At 34.2% G+C, this 14,698-nt stretch overlaps 1 long non-coding RNA gene across 10 annotated transcripts; it reads right to left on the reverse strand.

Annotated features, from left to right (window-relative positions):
• Nucleotides 1-7,306: 7,306 nt before the first annotated feature.
• On the reverse strand, nucleotides 7,307-11,894 carry LOC113287544. Of its 10 annotated transcripts, none has more exons than XR_003330132.1 (4): nucleotides 11,258-11,862; nucleotides 9,584-10,821; nucleotides 9,453-9,488; nucleotides 7,307-7,805 (listed from the first exon to the last, which is right to left on the reverse strand). It is a non-coding gene; the product is annotated as an uncharacterized LOC113287544 (long non-coding RNA). The 10 variants fall into 10 exon arrangements; XR_003330131.1 differs by lacking the exon at nucleotides 7,307-7,805 and having other exon boundaries at nucleotides 7,825-10,821; nucleotides 11,258-11,332; nucleotides 11,406-11,503; nucleotides 11,633-11,862; XR_003330133.1 differs by lacking the exon at nucleotides 7,307-7,805 and having other exon boundaries at nucleotides 7,825-9,488; nucleotides 9,584-9,684; nucleotides 9,839-10,821.
• Between the last annotated feature and the right edge of the window lie 2,804 nt (nucleotides 11,895-14,698).

The raw sequence follows: 14,698 nt of genomic DNA on the forward strand, positions 1-14,698 counted from the left end.
TGGTCTGGGGATAAGGAGAGATGGGTTCATGCAGCATGTTGTTCGATTGAAGCAAGAAAATAAGGTGTTACTGTGTTGTTCATCTAGGGCAGTAGATAATGACCTCCAAAGGGGAGATCTAATTGGATATTTTGATTTTGTTATCTTTTGATTTTGTTGAATACACATAAAAGTGTGGATTTTGTTGCGATTCAATAACTGGTCAAACTCATCTCTTAAATTGATTAATGATTAATACACCGTCTGTAATCGATTTGGAATTTGGGACATCTTTTGATTATCAATAAATTTGGATGAAGACGATTACATAACTGTAATATGTAAAAACCCGGTACCGGACTTGTACTGGACCGGTCTTACAGGTACAGGTACAACTCCAGGTACAGGTACAGGTATTGGTCCACAAAATGAGGTACCGATCAACTCCAGATACAGGTACGAGGTTCACAAGAAACCCGGACTGTACCGTCCCATGTGCAGCCCTATGCTTAATCAAAGTAATAGACTAGGGTTTAGTACTCATTCATTTCTTAAATGAATTTCTAAACATGGATGCTCAAGCTAGCTACAGCCATCTGCGTGGTAAAACAGGTATATATGGAGATGAAGTGAGAGGAAGCACATACAGGAAACACAATAGACTACATTGATGACTACATTGGCTCAATGCCGCCATCTGATATCGCGAACTCAAATGTCTTTCGGAAAATGACAACAGTAACCACGGCTGATTTACATGTGCCCTTAAATATGTAAAGATAGATTTAATGTGCACATACGTTTTTTTACTCTTAAAAACTCATGCATGTTAGTTACTCTAAGTTGACGATGTAGGAAATTATATTTAACGAGCCAATCTTTTCTCTTTAGAATTTTTTTTTTGATCGGTAAAGAAAATATATTGATCAAGAACAGAGAGTACAAAGAGGCTTGTACTACCCTGACAGTTACAAGGAAAGGAGCAGTAACATGCTACTGTCCAAGAAAATAAAGAAGAAAACTCTCCTAACTAGACAAAGCAAACAAAACTGCAAGCTAACAAGTACTGAAATAAGCTCTTGGCCAATTCCCTATGACACACTAAAAGTAAGATTCTCAAAGTCTTTGAAAACTAAACACCAAATAAACATTTCGTACCGAGCTTTACGAAAGACTGTAGTACGTAACACTGTGTTGTTTTCCATTAAAGGCTCTTGAGTTTCTTTCTTTCCAAAGATTCCATAAGATAACTGCTGGGATTATGCTCCATATCTGAGACTGCAACTTATCTTGAAGATTCAAAGGCCAAGACAGAAGAACTGAGATAATATTATGAGCCATTGTAAAATACCATTTCAGCTTTTCAATAAAATGAGCCATACTTGCTGTGCAAAGATACAATGCAGAAAGACATGATCAGCTATTTCATTCTCATTGCAGAAGAGGCAAGTTGGAGATACATCCATTTTCCTTCTTATCAGCATATCTCTAGTAGGCAAGCTAGAATGAGCAACAGTCCACAAGAAGAAGCCTATTCTTGGTGGAACCTTCAGCTGCCAAATAAAACTAAAGATATTATGTGGAGGAAGTTCAATACCTGAGTTATCCATCTTGTCATACAAAGATCTGACAGAGAAATGCTTCTTGGAAGTAAGAGTCCACTCCATGGTATCCTCTTCTTTAAAATGAAAAGTAAAGCCATTAAGTTCATTCATCAACCAGGTCATCTCTGTTCTAACATTTGAATTGAGTCTTCTTGGTAAACCCAAATCCTGCACCTTCTATATAAAAATCTGACACCATACAATCTTTCTTTCTGGATAAAGCAAATAAATTGGGAAGACAGCAGCCAAAGAATAAGGAACCAGCCAATTATCAAACCAAAATCTCACACTGGTGCCTTTATTAACCTTAAATTTGATGTTACTTATGAAAATATTCCTGCATTTCATTATCTCCTTCCAAACTGCTCTACCAAAAGTGATTTTTGGAGTTTTTGAGAACCACTTAACACCATCAGTTCCATATTTTTCAGCCACTAACTTCCTCCACAGAGCATCTTCTTCCATTGCAAACCTCCACTGCCACTTGGTTAAGAGAGCTTGATTCATCTTTCTCAAATTCTTAATGCCTAGACCACCATATTTTTTTCTTCTGTATAACTTTTCCCATTTTACCAGATGAGTTTTTTTTCTTCCTTTGTTGTCATCCCATAAAAAATTTCTCATTATTTTTTCTAATTTCTTTGCAACAGATGCTGGAATTTCAAACCGTGACATATAATATGTGGGTAAGCTGGCCAGCACACTATTAATCAAAGTCATTTTCCCATCTCTTGATAAATGTTGCTTCTTCCATCCTGGTAACCTGCACACAAACTTATCAACTACCTTGCCCCACTTTGCAACACCCTTATACTTATCTCCCAAAGGAAGACCTAAGTAAGAAGTTGGCAAAAGACCAGTGTAACAACCCAGCAAATCAGAAAATTGAGTTAAGTCTCCATCATAACCTTCTCAAAAAATCTAGCTTTTTGCAAAGTTGATTTTAAGGCCAGTCAACATTTCAAAAGAAATAAGCAAAAGTCTCAATTGTTTTATTTGCTTAACATCAGTATCCAAAAAAATGAGTGTGTCATCTGCAAATTTCAAGTGACTTATTAACCTTCCTCCATCAGCTATTTGAAATCCAGAAATGAGGCCATGTTCTTGATCTTGCTTTATCATGTAAGAAAGGGATTCACCTACAAGAAGAAACAAAAATGGAGACAAGGGATATCCTTGTCTAATCCCTTTTTTACTTTTGAAATAACCAGTTCTGAACCATTAAAAATTACTGAGAATCTAACCCATTCCACACATCATCTAATCCAGCTCCTCCATCTATTTCCAAAGCCCATTTTTCCTAGAATTTCATCAATGAAATCCTAATTAACATGATCAAAAGCCTTCTCAAAGTCCACTTTACAAAGGAAACCAGGTTTTCCACTTCTTATTCTTGAATCAATGAGCTCATTTACCACCAAAACACCATCCAATATTTGCCTTTTTTTTTATGAAAGCAGTTTGTTCAGCAGAAATAACACTAGGTAAAGCAATTTTTAACCTTTCAGCAAGCACCTTTGAAACAATTTTATAAACACCATGAACTAGACTGATTGGCCTGGGATCTTTGATTTCTTCAATTGTCTCTTTTTTAGGAATCAATTCAATGAAAGTATTCTTTAATCTCCAATCCATGAAGTTCTTTTGCTGTAATTCTTGAAATTTTTTCATGAAATCACCCTTCAACACCTCCCAGCAAAGCAGATAGAAACTGATTCCAAACCCATCAGGCCCTGGTGCCTTATCTTGACCCAAAAATTTGATTTCATTAAGACATTCAGTCTCCTCCACATCCAACTCCAGCCAATTTTTGAGATCTTCCGTAATAACATTAAATTGCATATGCTCCATTAAAATAACTCTATCTGATTGAGTTTGAAAAATGTTTGTGAAGAAATCCACAATGCCATTATTAATATCCTCAGCTACTGTTGTCATAACCCCGTTAACTTTTATTGCGCCAATGAAATTCTTTCTTCTCCTGTCTGAAGCAAGCTTGTGAAAATATCTTGTATTATGTTCATTATTGGTGATGCGATTGACTCTGGCCCTGCTTCTCCACTTTTCTGCTTTTGCAATTCTTAAATTACAGTAATCTTTCCTTGCCTTTAATCTAGTGTTACATTTCACCTCTGTGAGACCATTGTTCAAATCTTCCTCTTCATCCAACTGCAAAGAAGTTTCCTCCAGCTCTTCCATTCTTCTTTCCATATCCCCAAATTCTTGCTTTGGCCACAATTTGAGAAGAGGCTTTAGTAACTGCAACTTTTTGCACATCATAAATCCTGCACTACCTACAACATTGAAAGAAGCCCAAGCGTTTGTAATGAAATTGATAAAATTAGGATGTGCATACCGGAATTTTTCGCAGCGGAATGGACCAGGACCATTCTTCACACCATTGCAGATAAGAGCAAGAGGACTATGGTCAGAGCATGGCCTTGCAAGTGCTTGTTGGATCACATTAGGAAATTGGTTATCCCAAGCATCGGACAATAAAAATCTATCTATTCTACTTCTGATACTATTGACCTGATTATTAGTCCATGTAACTGTAGCACCAAGCATTGGAAGATCTAACAATTCATGTCTTGATATGAATCTGTTGAATTTTCTCATTGCATTGCTTGATACAACACAGGAAGTTCTTTCATGAATATACCTGATGACATTCCAATCTCCACCAATAGCCCATGGAAGATTCCAATAAGCTCTAACTTCCTCAATCTCTCTCCAAAAGTCAGGTCTGAGCACATAATTGCTTGGAGCATAGGTTCCAGAGAATAACCATTCAAAAGCCGAATTTGAAAATTTGCAATGAAGATTAATAGAATGATGACCGATTAAAGAATCAATAACAGTCACCTTAGTATCATCCCACATACACAGAATACCTCCACTGCGACCTTCAGATGGAACATCTAGCCATTTCACATTTCGATTACCCCAAGACTGCCAAACAATCAAATATGTGCACTATTGAATTTTAGTTTCCCGAAGAACTAAAATACTCGGCCTCCATTCCCTAGCTTTTTGTTTCACAATGTCACGCCTATTGAGGTCGTTTAAACCTCTTATATTCCAAGAAATAATTTCGAAATCTATTATAAAACAAAACACCTAAAAGAAAAGAATAGCATTCACTTTCTATTTCTTTCTTTTTCATGATTTTGAAGATGACCCCTTATCGTTTCCATCATTGAATTCCCATTAATTCCCATTATTGGACCCAGAATTATCATTTATGTTAAAACTGAATCAAATTGATTTCTCAGATCCGGATTAACTTTGTGCTTAATAACATTCCATTTCTCTGAAGAAGATAGGAAATCATTGCCAAACAGAGTTTCTTTTGGAGAATTGTCGATATTATGTTCAATTTAAAGTTTCTCTAAAGAATCATCCATTTTTTGAAGGTATGGAATGGAGACAGCATTTTTCAAGTGCTCCTCTATGTCCTCTTCAGATTCAAATTGAAAATTTTCTTTCCGAGTTGGATCGCTAATTCCTTACTCTGAATCACCCACCGATGTTGAATCACTTTTTCATTGAGTTGAATTCTCTAAAGATAACGGACCTTCCCCAGCTTTGGATGTTGACGCACCCGTATCCGCAAAATGTACCCGCTTACTGACCCGTTGTGGAGGGAAATTTGAATTCAAATTTGAAATTAAATTTGGAGCCAATACAAAAGTCTTGCCTTTTTCAGTTCGCTGAAATTTCTCCCTTCCAGATTTTCTGTTGGTGAGAGTAATTTCCTGCGATAAACTTGGCCAACCAATACGGAAATTTGACTGCGTATCCGAATTTTCCGACTCCATTGAATTAGCAGCAGTAGAGGAATCTGAAATTATCGCCGTAACCCTAATTCGATGAAGAGATTGATCAGGATATCCATTGATAAATTTCAAAGTGCTAACTTTAATCGGAAAATCATCTCCCTTGTAATGAAAAAGAAAAGATGATGTTGCTTGATCGAAATGATGTACTTTTAAACGAATAGCACTTGCATCTTCCAATTAAGAGTGGATGTATGAACCTCTCTTAAACCTCCAAAAATATCACCAATTTTTTTGAATAATTCATTAGACCAATAATTGAATGGAACCCCATGAATTTGAATCCATTTTCCTTCTTCTTCTTTCTCTGATAAAGGAACTGTATTAACATCTGACCACCAGGAATACAATCTTATTGTTGATCCTTCAAATTCCCAGAAACCTTTATTGGTCATTTTGAACTTATCTCTTGCTGTAAAGAAAAAGAATGCCTTATTACTTTCAAAAGGAAAAATATCGAACTCCCCTGGAATGGAGAATCTCTTAGTTATATTCACACCAATGTTATTCCATGAAACCACCGCTTTTGAAGTTTCAATAACAATGGCATGATCCCAGCTCTTCTTTTCCGCAATAGGAGCGTTTGTTGAGATTTTTACTGTTGTAGAGATTTTTTGCCTGTCTTCAACAAAAGCTTTTCTAGATCCCGTGTTAAGAGACAAATTTTTTTGAAAAGCAGTAACAAAATGTGCCCAACGATCACCACCATTTTCCGCAGGTAGAAAAGTTAATTGCTTGTTATGCTTAGTTTCAATGGAGAGTTTGAAAAATTCTCCATAACGATTTTTGTCTCTAACAAGGAACAATTTTGAATCTCCCTTTGATGATTCCCATTCCCATCTTCCATAAAAAGCTTTTTTTCCTTCCTTCTTTAATATATTTTTTAGCCATCCAACAGAAGCAACATCTAAGGTAAAGTGAATAGGAGTTCTTGTGTTTCTTGTCTCTTCTCTGAAAAGAATACCCTGCTTAATATTAAACAGTGCAAAAGCTTTATAATAAGCCTTACATTCAATTCTGATATCCGCCAGTTGTAAATCCGATTGGTTTGATTGATTTGATCTTGCCCTTTTTCTTTTTCCTACAACTTGCCATTCCTGATCCTGTTCATCGATTTCAGTGTTAAAATCTGAACCTTGTTGATGATGATCTATTCCACGAATCCTATCAATCCAACTCTTGATATTGTCTTCAACACCCTTCGTCTTCATCATTTGCCTGCCATGCTGACCGTCTTCCTTATGCTCTTCTCTGCTCCGATGATCTTCGACCCAAACTTGCAGCTAAAATCCCCGACATTCTCTCTCCTCTCCTTTTCTTCTTTGCCCAACCGTCTTTCGTCTTCCTCTGAATCAAGTGGAAAGCACTTTCATATCTTTTCTCTTTAGAATTAATAATTGAATAGAGGTGTAAAGTGTGTCGTCCGGTGCTAGCACGGCGCACGAAGAAGCGAACAACATGTTATGTGTCGTGCCAAGATTTTTAAACGGGACATGCAGTGCTTTTTAGTTAAGAGCAAAGCACGGCATGAATAGACAGGCATAATACTCGAATAATCGTGTTGTGTGGTGCTTTGCTGGCATGCACGTTTATTTTATATTTTTTTCTTCGAATAATCATATATTCACATAACGAGTAATTTAATGTATTTTCAAGATAAATATAGTAAAATTAGCAAAACTAACAACTTTTTGCAGTGGAAATGTAGAGAAAGGTAAAGAGAGGAGTTTCTTATTAATAGGTTTCCAGCATCCTTTACATATAGTAGGAAAAGGGAAAACCAAAAGACTTAAAGGGAAAACTAAAAGACTTCTATATGGACCGCACATACATGTGCCCAATGCCCTACAACACTTCCCTTTGTGTGGTCTAATATTAGTGCTTCATATGTAGTGCTTCACATATAGTCTTTCAGATGTAGTTCTTCAAATGCAGTTCTCTGCTCTATGACCACTGTATCTAAGTCTACTAGTTTTTCACCCATGCTACGCACGGGTTTCTTTCATCATATGAAAGGTTCTAATTCTCACGATGAACAACAAAGGTTCGTCAAAATTTTACTCTCCAAATTGTACTCATTGTCATTTGCTCTTGAATTTTTGTTTATATTTGGTATGTATTGTATGCTTCCCATAAACTTAGAAGACTATTATGTTAGGAAACCCGTGTAATAAATAAAGATGTGAAAACTTGTTTCTTTGAAACTTATCCCGATGGAGATGGGGATATCCCAGGTAGAACAACATAAGAAATTCGACATAGTGTATAGTTCGTGTTTTTATCTCAGATGTCTCGGGTAAGTACATAGAATTTGGCATTTTGTTGGAGGAAAACAAAATCCACACACTGGCATTTCTGGGCCAATAATCTGGGATTTCCTATCCTGCAATGAGAATGGAATATAAACATGAATACCATGAAGTTCAAGGCTACATTGTTACAATTTAATTTGATGCGACTGTTAAAATGCATTATGCTTAACATGAGATTTAGTTGAAGCTTTTTCTTTTGAAAATTATCACAAGAATTTAATAATCAACTCAAGTATATGAATTAAGATACATCAAGATTGTTGGATCCTGATACAAATAAGCAAGAATGCCCTTTTGTCGCCATTATTAATGATTTTTGTTAAAGGGAGAGCAAAAAGAGATCTGAGGAGAGCAAAAATCGTAGTCGACTCACCAGTCACGGCCGGTTATATATATATCATCGACTCGGACCAAAATACCCTTTCTAACCACATGAATTGTTCACATGCCTACCGATTCATCATCGAAATGAAACCTAATCTTCTGCGTCTTGTTCTTCTTCCCAACCCTAGCTAACCACAGTTACGACAACTTAAACTTCCATTAATGGAGGGGAATTTGGGTCTTGGCAATGTGATAACAAGTAAGACAAAACTGTTGACAAGCATATAGAAATTAAATCCACAAAAGCATCCAAAAACAAATGAATAACCCGTGTTAACAGATAGAGAATTCATATATCACCAGATGATACATGTACAAATGGGTTGGTAGGAACGTGCTTGTGAGCTCCGGCTGAATTCCACTACCAAACGAAAAAAAGATAAATGCTCATCATACCATGGACAGTAATTTTCTTAACAATGGCAAATACTAGAAAATTGATTATGATTGTTTGTGCACTAGCAATCCTTAAATCGACAACTATCACGACTAATATTTTTACGTAGATTAATTTGCAGGATATTCTATTTTGAACTGGTTTTCAGTAATGGTGTTATTTACATGTTAGGATTTTTGAGAAGACGATGAGAGGTGATGCTCGATGTGTGTGAGAAATTTGTGTGATCGCAGGGTAATTAAGTCCGGCTCGCAATCTTTCCTAGTTAATGAGTAGACTACAGTTTTTGCTCTCCTCGGATCTCTTTTTGCTCTCCCTTTAATAAAAATCTTATTAATATTAGCTAAAAAAAAATGCATTTTGAACCTGTGCATCCAATGTCAAGCTAAGGGTACTGCCGGATCCTGATAAAAATAAGCAAGAACACCCTTCTTTCGTTGAAAAAAAAAACATTTTGAACTTGTGCATCCACTGTCAAGCTAAGGGTACTAACATCATATTCATTTATAGCAAGTATATATAACCAAAAAATAAAGCCTCAAACTGCCTTCTACATTAATCACAGAGCACCTAAAGGAACTTTCTCTATTTGAATTGTGTATAAACCATTGCCTTAGATTCAGTATAGAAGTATTGTAATCTTAAGTGGTTTAAAATTTAAGAGATGCATTATGTATGTACTTAATTCCAAGAAAAATCCTAGTTGTTCTCTGAAGTACTCACAAAGAATGTTTGTTTGAGTGTTGATAGACCTCGTCCTTATATACACATCTGCAATTGTATGCATATCAGATGTAGGTTTTACCAATGCATAAATTATGCATTGTGCTAGTCCTACCAATGGTGATTTAAGAAAATTTCCTACGGGCACTTATCAAAGTTGCGCTAAATAATGACAAAGTATAAATTTTGTTATTTCTGATGAAAAGATACTTACAATAGGTTTTCCAGTTACTACCTCAGGTGAAAAGCCCTGAAATTTGGAGTATAATGAACATAACATATGAAGGCATTACAAGTCTATAAACATCCCCATTGCAATTCGGTAGAAATAAATTCAAAGTTTACCTTAAAGTTTTAAAAAAATGCCGAGTGCTTATATGAACAGGAAAATGAATCCATCATTTTCGGTTTATTTACCGATATCCTCAATGACTTCCGCATCTCCACTACAAAAAATCACAAATCAAGTCATACAGATATGAATTCCTCTTAGTTTGATAAGAGATATGATATCTATGCATCAAATGGTGAGACCAAATCTTCAATAGCATCAGACCTACATGCATGACTACCATATACAAACAACATGACTATGTTTACCTTGACTTGAAGCTAGCTACCCGAGCAACATAACAAACTGGAATAATAGTATTTTTAGTTTCCTAGATTGAATTGGTTAGCATTGACACATTTCTCACATGATATGTTTTACAATGACGTGAACCTTAGATGTACAAATGCTAACCAAGTTCATCTAGGGACGTCATTTTCTACCTCTGCAGTTAAACGTCATATTCTCCATCTGCAGTTATACATTTTGATAGTGTTGCGTCTAATTTGGAATGCATATCAAAGACCGATGTAATAAAAATAATATAAGAAAGCACAAATCTTAAATGTACCTCCTAGTATTAAAGAAAAATGCCTCATACGATGCGAGTCCAGCCTTAAATGGTTTAAGGAAACAACTCTAGCTAATTTGATGTTAAATTTCAAGTTGAGTTTATTCTAGAAGTAACCAAACAACAACTTAATTCAGAAGCATCCAAACAATCAAAACTTAACTATAATTTTGGAGTTACTCTCAGTAGTCTTCAAGCATCCAAAATTCTTTACTACCTTTCAAACCACATTCATTTCAAGACCCATTTTCGAGCAATGATTTCTTTATAAAACACCCCAACTCAGCTATTTTTCTTGATTCAAAGAAAACTTAAGATGAACATCAATCCTGGGAATCCTGGCTAGTTAAATTTATTGGTAACTGCATGCATGATAATAAGATATATATTATATTTAGTTTAAACATATACACTATTTAAGATATATATTTAGTTCAACCATATACACTTAATTATTTAATAACCATATAATAAGACAATGGAGCCTTCTTATCAGAACATGGGATGCATTGATAATAAGATATATATTTAGTTTAACCATATACACTGAATTATCAACCCTGGCCTTGGGAACTCTATGACTATGAATGACCATCAGTAGAAAGGATATTCTTCTTAATGGATGCCGCTCTTTGAAATTACATTCTTTGAAGAGTGAAATTAATCACAGCAACATCATCCCTGCAACAATAGTACTACGGTAGTGAATCAGATGAATTACATAAAGAGCTTTCATACTATGGAACTGAAATATTGAACTTTGAGAAACAACAACTTCGTCTTTCCTATGTTAAAGTTCTGAGATAGGTCTACATAAAGCTATCAACCCAAAGGAAGTTATACCCATAGAATTCATGCATGCAAGAACGAAAATTAAATTTATTTCTCAATTCCTAGTAAAAACTGCTAAACCCAAAAGTGTCTTTCCTGATCTCTCTAAGATATACAAAACCAAAGTGAACAAAACGAAACTAAATCTTAGTTTTGCAACTCCTGATAAAAATAATTAAACCTAAACTTCAAAATGTATGCACGTTATCACCATTGAATATTTATAAAGAAATGTTAATTCTTTTATAAGGAAACATAAAAATCAAATTTGATTTATAAAATTTACCTAAAATTTTAACCTTTAAACGATTGGGCCATGATGATATTCCTTCGATTAAATGGAAACCCAAGGTCAGGCTAGCTGCAATTGATTTACTTTTATAAGGAAACATAAAAATGAAATTCGATTTTTAAAATTTACTCAAAATTTTAACCTAACGATTGGACCATGATGATATTCCTTCGATTAAATGGAAACCCAAGGTCAGGCTAGCTGCAATTGATTTACAGTATATATCATAAAGTTGAGAACCTGCGAACATGAAGAAACGAAGCGAAGCAACGAAGAATCACGAAAAAGAACAACAAAGAAGCAAAAATCTAGGGTGAGAGAGAAAAACAGTATGGATCAGGAAATTGTGTAGAAGAGAAAGAAACATACTCGGTCATCGCAATAGAGGTTTAGAATTCAACAAAGATATTAGTTACCAATTTCTTCCATGCGACAATCTAGTCGAAATCCTATTGAAGTACGAGTAGCATTTGCAGAGCGCTATTGCCAATGCATACCTGCAAAACAAACAACAAACTCGGATTAGTCTACAAAACCATCACCAGAAGAAAAATAAATAAATTAAAACACCAGAAAAAAAAAACTACGTCGAAACGATGGGGTTGGATTTTGCTCGAGTGCTTTATATAGAAACACCCACACCATAAACAAGAAGACTTTATTTTGGAAATGACATTAATAAAATATATTCACCTATTATAGTATATTTGGAAAATATACATTCACATGTAGGAGTATTTTTTTACCAATCACATTTACTTCAAACTATCTTATTTAGTGCACTAAATATTCTTGAATAAACCATATTAATAAAAATACCAATAAAGTCTATCAATATATATTCTTGAATAAACCATATTAAGAAAAATACCAATAAAGTCACAATATTTTTGAATGAGAATACTTTTGTCGTATTTATAATTTTCTTTTTTTAAATCATCACATTTATTTGTTGCATATCCTAAATATTGAGTAATAAACTCTTTTTTTTTATGGAATGAAAAATATTTAAGAAAATTATATTTGAGCTCATTTATTATGTACTCCACTTTTAAAATTAATAGTTTTTTATTTTATTCTTCAACTTAATTAATTTAGGAACTTAATCATGTATGAAAAATATATTTCATATTTTTGAGCATCACACCCTCTTTAGGAACTTAATTATACTTAGGAACTTAATTAATTTAAGTTTTTTTTTTCTTTTAAATAGTATGAAACCAAAATATCTATAATATTTTGGGATAGTTTGGATAACTAATTCTAGTATCACCATAATTAGTGGTTGTAAATATTTTTTTAAATATATACGTATTAAAACATAACAAAATTGGGAAATTGGCTTCCTTTAATTTATTTTTTATTTTAGATTTATTTATTTTCTTGCTTATGGTATGAACAAAATTAAGAAAAATAATATGAAAATGAGGTTTATTATTTTTCCATTGCTTGAATTGTTGTATGATCGTTTTTGTATTGGCTTGGTTTAGATTTTAATCTTGCTTTAATCTTTTGTTCAGATTCTAACAATTTCGTAACATTTTGTTTTTTGACAGCATCACAAAAAAATATATTCGCAAGAAGACACAACGTTGGTTTAAGAGGTTAGTAACCACGATGAATTTTATTCTTTAATTTTTAATTTTAATTGACACAATATAGTTGTAACTAGAAAAAGAACGATTCTGAAACCTGTAACTGGACATTGGACAATGAACATTTTTTTTACATTTTTTTAATTCATTAACTATGTGATTGATTTTGATGCATGATTGTGAGTGTGTGATTAATTTTTGATTTTAATGTATTTTTGGCAACATTATACTTTTTGAGATAATTGCTTTAGAATTAATATACTATAGACGGTTTTCTTTTTGGTAGTTTTATAAGATTTTATTAGATTTACTTGGCGAAAATTATATTGTTGGGCAAAAAGATATTTTCGTGAAATATTAATAGCGAAAATATTAAAACATTACCAACATAATAATAAAAGTGGTGCCAGAATTAACCAGAAGCGAGAATTAACGTGGAGCTCCGGTGAATGAGAACGCTTTAAAAAACTCTGTTATTATATTGCCTCATTAAAACTTTGATAGGAAAATCCAGAAGGACAAAACCTTGGTGTAGTTCTTCACATGCAGTACGATCTTCAAAGACTACTGAGTCTAAGTTAATTGCCTCGTCAGGAAACCCAAGAGGGGTAAAACCTGAACTAAGGGAAAAGAGTACAATATTAAGAAGGTATGGAGCAGAATTGGACTCGCATATGTTGCCTCGTTAAAACCTTGACAAGGGAAACCCCATCGGGGAAAAACCTTGATGATGGGAAAAGAGTACAACGCGATAAATGCAAGTAAAGATGATCCATTGAAGTTGATCACTTTGTTCCGCTGAAGTTAAGTTGTTACTTCACAACTCCTAAGACAGAAAATCCCCGTGGGAAAAACAGTAGATGGAAAATTACATCTCCGGTGTTTATTGTTGTCTCATTGAAAACCTTACCGAGTAACAAAACCCTATGGAAAAAAGTAATCTCGGTGAGGCAAAAAAAAGAGTTCAACACACCATCAATCGCTCCTCCTGATGCCAGACGATTTCTTTAGTCTTACGCATTCTTGGGTTTAGACAATTTCTTTAGTCTTGCGAAATCAATAAGGTGAGGATAATTTCATTTGTCCTATACTTTTTACGTGTGGACTTAATTATTTAATGAGTCTTCCACATTTTCATCATACTTTACTTGGTTGACTTAAAGTATTTGGAAGACACTATTGTTGTTTATTGTAGAACTTATAACGCTTAACAGACCATTGTGTATCATTTCTCTGATTTAGATATGTTCAGTAATATCAACGCGTTCTTTTAGGTCTTCAAGTTCAACATATACCTTTTGTTGTTATCGTTGTTTCGCTAAAAACCTTGTCGACTAACAAAAAACCTGTATGAAAAGATAATCTCGGTCGAAGGAAAAAAAGAGTACAACAGACCTTCACATTTCGAAGTAGAATATGTTGACATCATATCCTTATATCCTCCCCCTGATGTCGGCATCTCCCTCTATTTCCATTCAAGGGAGTTTCTGGACAATTCTTTTAGTCATGTACTTTACAAAAGTGAATTTAGGTAATATTTAGTAAATAAGTCTACCACGTCTCCCTATGATTACTTCCAAGGAAATGTAGCTTATTTTTTCTTCATAATCAACAAGTGTTCGGATTGCAGTTTCTTTAGCAAACCTTTTCACGTCTTTGTAGGGATAAACTAACATATGTTAAAGGTTTCTTTTAGGTATATGATTACATTCCATGTACCATTCCGACGACACTACGTTGGCGCTGAGCTATATCTAGCTAATAAGTTCAACTGAGGATGTTGTACTTTGTCGAGTGTACAATATTGTTTTGGGGTAAAAATTGATTCTCCTTAAAATGG

Source organism: Papaver somniferum, chromosome 6, assembly GCF_003573695.1.
Source record: "Papaver somniferum cultivar HN1 chromosome 6, ASM357369v1, whole genome shotgun sequence".
NCBI classification, from domain to species: domain Eukaryota; kingdom Viridiplantae; phylum Streptophyta; class Magnoliopsida; order Ranunculales; family Papaveraceae; genus Papaver; species Papaver somniferum.